The sequence below is a fragment of the Argiope bruennichi genome, chromosome 2, assembly GCF_947563725.1.
Source record: "Argiope bruennichi chromosome 2, qqArgBrue1.1, whole genome shotgun sequence".
Taxonomy (NCBI): domain Eukaryota; kingdom Metazoa; phylum Arthropoda; class Arachnida; order Araneae; family Araneidae; genus Argiope; species Argiope bruennichi.
In genome coordinates this window covers 7,799,055-7,812,594 of record NC_079152.1, presented here as the reverse complement: position 1 = coordinate 7,812,594, position 13,540 = coordinate 7,799,055, and the positions used below count along the sequence as shown (strand labels likewise).

Sequence of the window (13,540 nt, the reverse complement as noted above, 5' to 3'; positions counted from 1 at the left end):
TATTGCAGCTCACAACGCAAAAAAAAATTGTACATAAAAAATTCCAATCGATAGAAATGTATCTGCCGGCGTCCCTCCACATCACAAACAGATGCCAAGTCCCCAATAACAAGAAAGCATATAATGTGGTAAATACAACAAGCACAGACTAGAATGATTTGAAAGCGAGAATAAACAAATTCAATGAATCTCTTTGATAAAAATAAAAACTTGTGTAACTGCTTGACTGATTTGGAAACTTTTAAATTAAATCTCAGTCTTGTTACAATTCAATATGAAAATTGCACGGAATTCGTAAATGTCCGCATTCCGTGGAATCTTAGTTCAATTAAAAGAACAGCGCATTCTCAAATAATAAGGAAAACGAGATTAAAGGGTTCACTTTTAGGCAGTCCATCTGACTATTACCGCTTCAATACATCTTTTCCTCCGCATAGCCACTCTGCTGTCTATAACTGGAGACTTGCCATAAGCAGAAAGAGGCACCAATGAATAGGTTTGAGAAAGATTGACTTCCGACCTTTTACAATTGAAGAGCAATATTTCAACTTGTAAAACCATTTCACTTTGCCATTGATTCATAATTACATTTACAGGTGCTTGGAAAGTTTTATACGAAAAAATTCATCTCTATTCATTTTCTATTCTTAGAAATTATAATTTATTTCAATAGTTTTTTTTTTTCTTATTCAAATTATAGTCCAGTCAAATTATCGTGTAAAGACAAAAATGTGCACCACATATATAACAGCAATATTATTGCACTATTTTGTTGGTCATTCGCTGCATTTGCTCCTAGATTCGAAGAAATGGATAAACAGAAAAAATTTAAAAGATCCATATTCCATATTAAAATAAAAAAAATTGAGTCAAATCAAATCAGATGAATATTTAATACACATTCAAATAAAAAAACTACGAACAGCACAAAAACAAAAATGCATACAATAAACATTGAAACGCACATTCAAATAAAAACTGAAATGAATCTGAGAAGAAATGCTTGGATAAAAAGGCCGAGGGCATTTTTTAAATGAGTAAATTTTTAATTGAAGAATTAAAGGCTTAATTAGGACAGGAATAAATTTAAAGAAATGTACAAATTTCGAAGACTATTTTTAATTCTTTTTCAACTGATACGAAATTTTTGGAGTTTTACTTTTATATGTGTTACTCAAAACGAAATATCTGGAAAATATTTAAGGATGATATCTGAATTACTTTTTGAATGATTTAACTTCGTCGGAAAAAAAGGGATAATCGAAAATATTCGTCTAAGTACTTTTTATCTTGTCAAGTTAGCGGACTGAAAAAAAAAAAAAACCTCCTACTTTAATTGTACGATTCTACATTTTCAGATGGTTATTTTCTAAAAGAAATCGCGAAAACTAATTTTAAAAAATTGCTTTGTTACTTCTGGTTTTCGAAAAGGCTGTAAAATAGTGAGTGCACCGAAAAATGCATTCTAACATAATAACCGAGACAAAATATTAACTTCAAATTGCATTTTCTTCTCTGTTTAAAAAAACGGGTCCTGATAATACTAACTAAAATAGTAAAATAATATTTTTAGATTAGAAATTTCTTTTGCGAATTTAGAGAAATTTAAAATTTTGACAGGTATGCCACAAAGCTTAACTTTTCGAAAATGGATGTAAATACATCAACCTGAAATTTTTACTTCTACAAGTACTGAAGCAGAATTCCAAATATATATATATATATATATATATATATATATATATATATATATATATATATATATATATATATATATATATATATATATATATATATATATATATATAAGCCCTTTTTTAAAATCTATTCTTGGTTTAATAAAGTTATTTTAAACTTTCTACAATTCAGTTTATTAGGTTTCTTTCATACTCATAACTTTATTCAAATTCCTTCTATCACATTAATATCCTAGGGTAAAAATCATTTTCACTTTTTCCTTTTTTCGTTTTACATCATTTAGATTTACAGTGACATATTTAACATGGTAATCAAAATACTTAAAGAAATAAATTATTCATTGTTTTTCGCTGTGAAAGTACGATTTGACTGAATTTTTATCCGTATTTCGGGAAAAGAAAATACAGAATAAAGAGTTGCCACTTTCCTAATTTTTTTCAAAAATATGGAGATTCATCAAAGCTTCGAATCATTCTGACGATTGTTATTCTTTATTTCTATATGTTTGATATACTATAAAATGAAACTGGAATAAATTATAAAATAAAAAATAAATCTTCCAAAAGTTTTAAAGTTTAACTGTAAATCTAATCTAATCTATATCCTGCTCATAAGTTATATTTGTTAATATTTACACGTGATATAGACAGAAAAGACACTCAAAAATATAAAGACACCAATACGAGCCTTAAACCGTAGCTATGCCCCATTAGAAAGTGAAGGAAAATTGGTAACCAAAATCGCATCGCAAAACTAGACCCAGCAGGAGTTCTAATTTTTCCCGAAAACTTCCTATCCAACTCTCTAATAAAGATGTTATCCAGAAAACGCCTTCGTGGCATCGAAAACAGTTCATCAATTACGAAATATTAACCTTTGGCATGAATTTAGCATTTTTACTGAACATATCTGTGATTTTTTTTGCCGATTAATCCCTGACATGCAGTTAATAGTATACGAAAATCGAATTTGCCTTTTAGACGACTTTCCCAAAAGGATGGAAAGCAAAATTTGACACAGAACTACAGTCGCAGTAAAAAATCACATACTAAATTTGATATATTTAAATGAATTGCGTTGTGCATTTATCGGGTTTGCATGTACAGACCAACAAACGGTTCACAGCTCTTTGGCTTTGGCTCAGCATTTTTAAAGTGTCTCCACCATGTTATTGATAAAAGTTCGACTGGATGTTATTGATAAAAGTTCGACTGGATGTTATTGATAAAAGTTCGACTTGTTAGTGTGGCACCGAAGACGGATCTATAAATCACATGATCAAAGCCTGTGCACTATGGCGGGAACAGAAACTCAGATGGCCAAGAAACGGGACGTCTCTTGAAAACAAAGAACTCATAAAAATTCCAAGTCAATAAATCTTCTATTTTGGACATTTTGTCAGAGCTTTTGTCTTTAGTTCTAACCTAATGAAAAAATTGAACGCTCATTTAATGTATTTGATGCATTTTTTGATGTTTCACAACTTAATATGACACGCAAAATGTAAAGTTTTTTTTATATTCTTTTTCTATACCAATAAGCGTTTTTTCTAGGGGGTTCTTTATTGTGTGCAAGGGGCCAGTGTTATCAAGTGTTGCTTGTTCCTTCGTGCTGCTCTTCGGTGGCCCCGTCAAATTTCCCGCACGGCCTCTGGCCAGGTCGGGATATCGCACAGTATTAAAGAACACCACAGATGTTAAATCTGTGCACCGAATGGAGTTTATCTGGCTCTCTTCATTCTGTCAGTGTCGTGCTAACTTCTATTTGAATAGCCACTAGAAGGGACTTTGCTCAAAATTTATAAAATCAATGTGAAGACCGTCCATCTAATTTCATTCGTTCGAAGGCGTTTCTGAGTTCTATTTGTCACAGACATAATAAAGAGACGTGGACATTTGACAACATCTCGAGTTCGAAAGTGTTGGGTATTACAATGCTTTCTGCACACTTCATATGCATGAGAGTAAAAAGCGAATACTTTCCTTTAGCATCAGGACCCATTATGTATATTTATTTTTATGGATACGCAAATTTTTAATAAGGCAAAAGCAATTCCCAGAAATAGTTTGTCATTCGTGACTGATATTTCTGTCGAATGTAATGAACTGCTGATCAAATACATTTGCTTCAAGTTTAGCTCTCCACAGTTCACCTGCATTCTGAACATCGGCCTTCGAAAATGAGATCGTTCGCAACCTTCTTATTGTTTTAATTGCCTCTGCGCATGCATTAATATACCGGGAAAAACAAACACATCGAGCGGTAAGTAAATGCAATGATAACTCATAGAAAATCTAAAAAATATATATTAGGTGCTTGCATATATTTTAATCAGCGACATCTATTGTTAAACTTTCGAAGTATCTATATAAACGACAATGGTATTGAGTTTTACCAATTTACTATTACTTTATTGTTATCATTTTGAAAGTTTTCCACTTAGTATTATTAGAGTTATTCAGTGATAAAGGCCCCCAATCATGGAATGTTCCAAATTACTTTTTCGGCATTCATTGTTTGTTTTTTTGTTTGATTTAAAAAAATATGCTGTTGAAGCCCATCAGACAGTTTAAGAAACTTATGGTGATGTCGCTCCGTCATATCCCTAGTCTCGGTTTCGGTTTCAACGTTTTAAGAGTGTCAATGACAAAGAACGGCCTGGAGGACCAAAAAAAATAGAAGACAACCCATTGCAAGACTTATTGGACGAAAATGGGAAAAAGTTGTAGAAAATGATGGAAAATATTTTGATAGATATATATTGCACTCATTTTTCTCAGTAAATGTCTTTTTAAAGTGAAAAAAAGATCAAAATACACGCAAGAACCTAATATAAATATACTTTATAGAATATGTTTCATATAAAAAGTTTCATTTATGATTTTGCCTTCATTTATTTTTCAGTTCGGCATCAGTATGGGGCCTTGATTTTATTATTAATTATCTTTAATATTTTCCTTTCTACTTTGTCCTTTTGATACATTTTTTTAAAGGCTTTTATTTTCCAGTGAGTGTCTGAGTAAAAGCCTTTCTTTTAGTCTAACAAGCCATTAAAAATATTTGTGTTTCAAAATTTTTAGAATCGGCTTATTCAATCTGTGATTAATTTGATTCTGTTGTTTTTTGGGGGGATTCAGCAATATTAACGATCTTGGTTTCTTTGTTCGGAGTTTCATTCTACATTGCACTAAAATTCCGTTTACATCACATTACAATTCTATCACACAGTATTAGGCTTTCTTTTATTTATTCACTTTCGTCAGTTGTTTTAATCCTTACGTAACCTTATGTGAGTAGATGTTTTAGTTTTTGTAATTCTGTATGCCATTTCAGTGTTTACTGCTTATAATTACTAGTTTTACAGTTAAAATTTCAGTTCCTTTTCCTGACATATTTCCTCTATTTTGTTTCATTTTTCCTGTTTACCTATTTATTATTAATATAATTTCATATCATGGTATTTTATAACTTGCCTGCTTTTTATTTGTAGAGATGAAATTTTTAAATCTTTTTTCATTCACATCTTGATGTTTTCGATATTTTCGTTATAATTTATTCTTAATATTTTTCAATATTTTAGAGTGCTCTAAATATAATTATCAGTAAGTCAATTCAGTTTAATTAGACTTCGGCTTTTATTCAAGCGGTGTTAACTAATAGAAAATGTGGAGAAAAAAAATGAATGGTGGCTTGCTGCCTTTGACGACCTCTTTGTTCGCTAAGAATATTGTTTAACGGATGTTAATCTACTAATGTTGAACGCATAAATATTGAAAACTGCCATCTAGGTCTTGAAAATAAAGCACACAGCATCGGCACACAGCAAAAATGGCAATAAGTATTCATTTTGCTAAATCTAATTCCAAAAGGCCGGATTGTTGTTAGAAAAATTCAAAATGTAGCAGCTATTTCATGATTTTAAGTTTAAGCAAAGAGTCATTTAAAAAGAGCCAACAATCCGAATTTTCCAATACATTTGGCGAAGAGTGAGACTTGATTTCTATTTCTTTTTCAGTCAAATTGCCTTGAAGAAAATAAATCCGAATTGTAAAAATTAAAACCAAAAGGGAATTTAAAAAAATTGCAATTAAAGAGCAAAGCAAAAACTAAATGTTCGCTCTCCTCTCATAAAAATACATGCATGAAGTTGAGGCTTGAAAATATTTTACTGCACAAAATTTATTAATAAATCACTTCATTGAATGAGCTTGAGTGAAGAAAATTTTAAACATAATATAACATCAAATTGTGGATAAGTTGGTATCTCATTTGAAATGAATCTATAAAAGAATAATTTTTGTACAAAGTAGTCAACTTTTACTCAAAACTATCATCAATATAAATATTAATAAAAAAACTCCAAGACAAAAATATTATTTAATAATAAATAAGGAATAAAAATGTGAAAAAATAATACATCAGTCCATGTGATAGTAAAATAGCATAAATAATAAAAAAATATTTCACTCGCATGATGAGAATAAATTTTCACTTTACTTTTTAAATTTATAAGTAAATGTATTTCACTTTAATCCCTTGTGGCAAATTATCTGAAAATTTCAAATAATTATAAATATCATTTAAAAAAATGATATATAAAAATGCTAATCTCACATATTTTATATAAAAGTTATATGTAATTATTACTATGATTATTTAAAATTAGCTCTATTATATTAGTATAAAAGTTTATAAAAATCCTTATTATATATAAAAATTATAATAGCTATTAAAAATTAAAATATTATATGTAATAATATTAGATGCATGTATTTTGATCCTTTTTTCACTTAAAAAAGGCATTTGTTGAGAAATATTGGTACAATATATATCAATCAAAATATTTTCCATCATTTTCTACAACTTTTTCCCAATAAGTCTTGCAATTGATTGATCCTCCAGGCCGTTCTTTGTCATTGACATCGAAATCAGCACTCTTAAATCGTTGAAACCGAAATCGATAATTGGGATATGACGGAGCAGCATCATCACCATTAAGTTTCTAAGAGTGTCTCATGGGCTTCGGCAGCAGATTTCTTCAAATCAAACAAGAAAAGCAATGCATGTCGAAAATGCAATTCGGAGGGTTTCCTGATTAGAGTCCTTATACACCAAATAACTCGATAATGTTAATTGAAAAATTTTCTAAATGATAACAATAAAGAAGTAACAGTACATTGGTAAAACCCAAAACGATTGTTGTTTCTATAGATATTTCGCATGTTTCCCAATAGATGTCACTGATTAAGATACATGAATATATATATATCTTAATATATATAAATTACGTGTCACGTTGTTTGTCCGCGATGGACTCCTAAACTATTTAACCGATTTTAATCAAATTTGCACACCGTGTGCAGTTTGATCTAACTTAAAAGATAGGATAGCCCTTTTTTTGAATTTTTAATTAGAATTTTAATTATTAATTAAAAACTAACTTTCCCGCCAAAAAAATCTTTTCATTTTCCCCACCGCCAAATGAGTACGGCTTCAGTTTTTTTCCCCAACAGTCATGAGACTAGGCTTAAGATTTTTCGGCTGATTATTTGAAACGATTCTATTTATTTTCTTAATGTTTGATGCATTTAAGATTAAACATTGTTAATGAATCGATCTTTCAGATTCATTCTTAAGTACTTTTGAATTAAAATAAAACAGAATAAAGGAAATTAAAAATTTCTAATCGGCATAGCGTTACCCCAACTGGCGTAGAAAAACTCTCTCATTTGCGTTACGTTTCGAATCCGAATGTTCGAATTATTTATGATCCTATCCGAAAACGTTTCTCAGGAATAAGATATCATTTTCCACAATTATTTTTTAATGCATACAATAAATTTGATACGTTGCAAAGGATAAAGTATCACGATCTTATGTTTGAATTTTGTATTACTGTGCACGGTGGCAATTCTCAGAAATAAGATATTTTATTTGAAAATGATTAATTACAAACGTTTTAACGGATCACTGATTAATATAACATACTAAAATTCTGCTTTTTTTAATTATAAAGAAGTTTGGAAAAATACTTGGAGGTGCACACGGATAATTATTACTTTTTGTTTTGAATGAATTCCGATTCTTTATCTGACTGTTTACTAAGAAAAATGTTGTACGGCAATAACATTTGTTACCTTCATTGAATTTTCAATTAAATGATTTTATTTCTTTTGTTAAGGATATAGTAAAAAAGGTAAGTGAACGAGCCAATAATAAGTTCCTCTAATCGGATAATAAAAAAATATTAACTCATTTGTATGCTAAATGAAATTTAATCTTTTTTTATATAAATTATTGAAGATATGATAATAAATATTGGTTACAATAATCGTTTCAGTTTTTCATTTCTTTACTAATAAACTGCATCTACGTATCAAGTTATGTCAACTATCATCAACTCAGCTATCATTCACTTCAGCTACAATGCTTATCATTATTTAATAAATGTTTCTGAAACTGATTTCATTTTGTAAATGAATTTTTAATTATTGCAACAGACAAATGTATCAATGACGGAATAAATCTCATGGCAACTTCATGTGTGGAATATAGAACTTTTTTTTTTTTTTTTTAAATCTTTCCCTTAAGCTGAGGAAGCCAGAATCTGTATCACTGAAGTTAGAGGATTTATTATACATCATAAAGGGTTTATACTACGAAGGAAGGTATTAAGAAGGAACAAATTGTTCGTTCATTATTTGACAGTCACAATTATCTGTTAGCTCCAAGCGATTCTAACAGATGGCGGTATCTGTTGACTGGATTGAGTAAGTATTCTAACAGATGGCGCTGTGTTAAAAGTAACAACGTTTCACATAAGCTACAATTTAATGGCATAACCACATGTGTTGCTGTGGCTAAAGTATAAGCTAAATTTATTTCGTAGTAAACGCAATACAATGAAATTCAATTGTTCTTACTTTTTCAATTTTTGGTATTAGCATAGCCGATCACGTGTTATTTAGATTGAAGTATAAATTGAATTCATATTATAGTAAAAGTAATACAGTTTAATTCTTCTTGCTTTTTAATTATTAGTGCTTCATTGTTCAACAATCTTTAATTAAAATGCATGTTTAAAACAATCATTCTTATGGCAAATTGTTGAAACACTTCGATTGGCCATAAACATGCGCGTACAATTGCAAAATGATCCATCAGCACAAATATTTTCTGAACAATTACTAGATACTGGGAACGGTAAAATAGAACTGCAACCAAATACGCAATGCATTAAACTGCCAGGCAATTTCTGCACTGTTCTTCAGGAAAAAATGAATTGATTCAGAGTATTTTTCCGGCTATATAGAGTAATTACTTGAATCATAACTGGCTCAGTGATTGGGCTATTTTGGCAACCAAAAATGTTGATGTTGACGAAATTAACTTCCAAATACAACAGTTGTTACCAGGCGATCTGATGTCTTTTAAATTAATCGATACTGTTGTTGATGAAAATGATAATGTAAATTTCCCAATTGAATTTTTAAATTCACTAGATATACCTGGAATGCTACCACATAACCTTCGATTAAAGATTGGTTCACCTATTATTCTCCTGCGTAATTTGAATCCACCTCGATTTTGCAACGGTACGCGTTTGGTCATCAAAAGGATCACCGGAAATATACTTGAAGCTACCATTTTAACTGGAAAGTTTAAAGGAGAAGTGGTCCTTTAAACCGGTTGCATCAACCGGCAACCGATGGTATCATCGGTTGCCACGCATTCCGATGATACCATCAGAATCTACGATACCCTTCAAAAGGTTACAGTTTCCAATTCGTTTAGCTTTTGTCATGTCTATAAATAAGTCTCAAGGCCAAACAATGTCCATTTGTGGTTTAGATTTGGAAAATCCATGTTTTTCTCATGGGCAACTATATGTTGCATGTTCACGTGTAGGAAAACCGTCAAATCTATTTGTGTTAGCTAAAGACAGGTGAACCAAAAATATTGTGCACCGATTAGTGTTAAATTAAATTGAAATTAAAAGTATTTATAATTCAAAATAATAAACATTATTGTCAAAGATTTAAAACTATCTGCCCTACCTACCTCATTTATAAGTTTAAGTGTTACGTGTTTTTTACTAAAAACTTTGTAATGTATTCATTTGTTACAAACTTGAATACAAAAAATAAAGAAATTTAAATTTTTTTTGTATTGATTTTTGCTTAATATCAACGGTAGTAGAAAATGAATCATGGAGGTCCCCATGTTTTTTTACAAATGGCATCTGTGAACACAGGAGGTATTCGGAGCCTGTAGTGTGTTATGTACTGGACGGAATATAACCAAATTTGATCATCATAAACATTCAAATATAAATGTCTCACCATCATAAACATTCAAATATGCGGTTTTAATTTATCAAGAAAAAAAAAATAGTTCCATAAAACTCCGATAGGGGAAATCCTGGCTCTGCAAGCGCATAATGTGTGAAAAAAGAAAAGCGTTTATTAGAGCAACTTACAAATTTGGCTCTAGGCGACCACCAATTTGATGTTCCAATAATTGCATGCGGTACTCGAGGTTTTCAACGGTGGCTCGCAGTATATGTATCAGCATTTATTCGTCTGACATGCAACGTTATTTGATATTTTAAAGTAGGAATGTCAGGAACACGTCTTTAATTCTTTCAAGTAGCCCTACAACCAGAAATTGCCAAGATTCAGATCAATGTTATCAGTTAATGGGTGTTATATTATACGGATAAAATTTCAAGATCTTACGCAATTTCTTCAGCAATATCGTGTCGTTATATTGAACGTGCGCTGCTGATACACTGCTTATTAGCTTTCGCTTGATCCATAACGGCCGTTTCAACTTCTTCAACTTGTTGCTGCTTGATACTGTTAAGTCCTCGACCTTGTTGCACATCAAGAATTTCTGTTGTTTCAAATCTTTCAACCATTCTTCGTAAGTTAGTTATGGTCCTCTACTTAACTGTTTTTACCGCCGGTATTTACGAAGAGCAGAACTGGCATTTTCATCTCTGATTAAACAGCTTGACTAATAAGGCGCATTCACGTAGGGACAAAGCAATCAACTGTCGAATTTTGGCAGAATGTCTTAAATTCCCGCAACCCTTCCTTTTATCTTCGATGTCATGTCACAAATTACCCATATAAGCAAATTACATAATAAAGTTTTCGATCGCAGTGACAAGATTTCCTCTGTGGGCGTTTTTTGGTACTAATATTTTTTTCTTGATAAATCGAAACGGCATACTTTAATGTGTATGGCGGCCAAATTTTGTTTTATTTCGTCCAGTACATAGCACGCTACAGGGCTCCGAACACCTCCTGTTATTTCTTGATCACTCTGTATATATATATATATATATAGTTCACAATTAATAATAATTTATAATTATAAATTATTATAAAATTATAATAAAAAATATATATTATTTGAAAAAAATGGCATTTGTTAAGCTAGTGATAGTTTGAACAAGAGACATAAATACAACAATTGTATCGTGTGTTGTCTCGAAATTTTCAATGACAGTGAATTTTAATATTTGATAAAATTGTTTGAGAACATAAATTCTGATAGTGTGAAATTGAAAGAAATGTCAAAATGGCAGTCGGAAGTGAAGATTACGATGACGTGGAATGCGAAAAAGAAAGCTTGTGGAGAAGATTGCCTCGAACACAAAGGATGACTCAGCCTACATTACGCAAAATGAGTCTTATATCCTACAAAGAACCTTCTTTTCCTTGTTTTTATAAATTTTCATTCAACTCATCTGCTCTGTCCTTGTGAAGTCGCCACTCACTTCCTCCTGTACTAGAATTTTGATTATAACTCGGCATCGTGATATCTTCAGAATTTATTGTATTATCAAACCGAATTGTATCCTGATTCAGTTCGAGTGACTTCCCAGGAAGAAGATTTCGGAAGAAAATAATTCCCAAGGTTCAATGCCCCGAATGAAAATGAATTTCGAAATGCACTAGAAAATGCACTTAATGAGCTGTAATTCTTATTCGCGGTGCGAAACACTCGTCAAATGGAACAATGCCAGAGAGCTGTACAAAATATTTACAAGAGAAAGCAGATATTTTCAGCCGAGCTTCAAAATTGGACGAAAATGAAACACAGCACTATAGTTAAACAAGTATGTGGTACTGCTTTATCAGGGTGCTGCTTCTGCACATACGGTAAAACGGTTCCTCATGCTTTCTTTCCTCACCTGCTTTATTTCACTGGAAGGTTGTTGATCTTTATTGCTTCCTCTCTCACTAAATCTTCTTCAGGTTCAACACCTTCAAGACCGTGTTCATTCACCAGCTCAACGATGTCGCTGTTGTCTGTATCTAGCCGGCAAATCTTGGCCAGAAAGAAAATCCCATCTTTAAAATATTCATCGGCACTTGCTCAAACTTCTAGGAGTCGCATTCGACAACGCTATCCTGCCAAAACTGTATAGATGTAAGGGTTTTCTTCAAAAAAGCTTTCAACACAGAGATCCAGCACATGATGCCACGTTATCTCTTCGACACTCATTCTGTGAAAAATCGTTCGTTAAGCAAGTCCCTCTTTTACATTTTGTTTTACTTGTTATGCGAAGCGCTCGTTTAGCTATAATTGACTGTCTATTACAATCCAAACTGAGAAAAATATTAAAAATAATAATAAATGCATTTTAAACATATTTTTATGAATGCGCTAAAAAGTAGAATACGATTCTTTTTCAGAAATCTGAAGTCAAAAGCAACATCGTGAAAATGCGAAGTTCTGAAATGAGTGCAGTGAGGAAATGAGGCTATTAAAAGATTAAAAAAATACCTAGGCACTCATTAAAAATTAAAATATCATGAAAATGTTTAAATCTCCAGTTAGAGTGTTTCTACAACGTTTTATCTTTTTAAGATATTTTGTTTTGATAACTTTTTTTAAGTAAAATAAATTCATTTCTAATATTTTAAAGACAATGGATTTGTATTTTCTCCAATAAAAACAGAAAATACGGTAATCATAAAAAAATTTCTTAATTTCTCCAAAAACTATTGACGAATCTTCGTACTTACAACAGTTTTATTTTTAGAATAAAGTTTAAATGTGAACATTATAATTCAAAATAAACAAATAAATAAGAATAACGAGCCCCGGCACACAACTTAGGAATTGGTCTTTTTTATAAAATTTCGGTCAAATATCAATGTCAGGAGTCTCTACATTCCTATCTTCCTTTTTGACTCAATCAGTAAAATGGCTGTTCGCCTGTCTATCTGGATGTATGCGAGAATGCGAACGCGATCATTCGAAAAAGCAGCAATTCAGTCAAATACAATTTGCTAGAAATCTTGCAGAAGCGCAGATCAGAACGAGATTGTTGGATGAAATGGATGGAAAGAAAGACCTCCCAAATCCGCAGTCCATTTTCCTCATTCTATTATAGGTACAGAAAGGGCCACATTCCGATTGTGCAGAGGGAGTCGCATTAAGATATTCGAAGGTGTTCGCTGCAGTTGTTTCGAAACTTTAGCACTGTAAGTTAACTTTCTCGTATTTTGACTGCAGATGCAGCCCTGAAGCAGCAGCATTAAAGCACTATTGTGCCTTGAAGCGAAGTTCCGGTCTCTATATACTATAATTCCAGTCTCTATTATATCTACACTTATATATGCAAACGAAGAGAAGAATCAGAGGATGGATGGATCGGAAACAAATGTAAAACGCTTGTTTTAGAATTCCCCCACTTTCACTTAACTTGACTCGTTTCATGTTCGCGAAGATGAAACGATTTCTCTCCTCCTTTCTACTTAATGCGCTGGAGTTTTGAAATGTGTCTCACTGACAATTCACTGATCATTAAAACTTTGCTATG

General features: G+C 31.4%; 1 protein-coding gene across 1 annotated transcript in view; it reads right to left on the bottom strand.

The window, feature by feature from the left end:
• The window catches only part of LOC129956628 (neuroendocrine convertase 2-like), a 316,381-nt gene that overhangs the window by 187,627 nt on the left and 115,214 nt on the right, over positions 1-13,540 (bottom strand). The window lies entirely within an intron of this gene.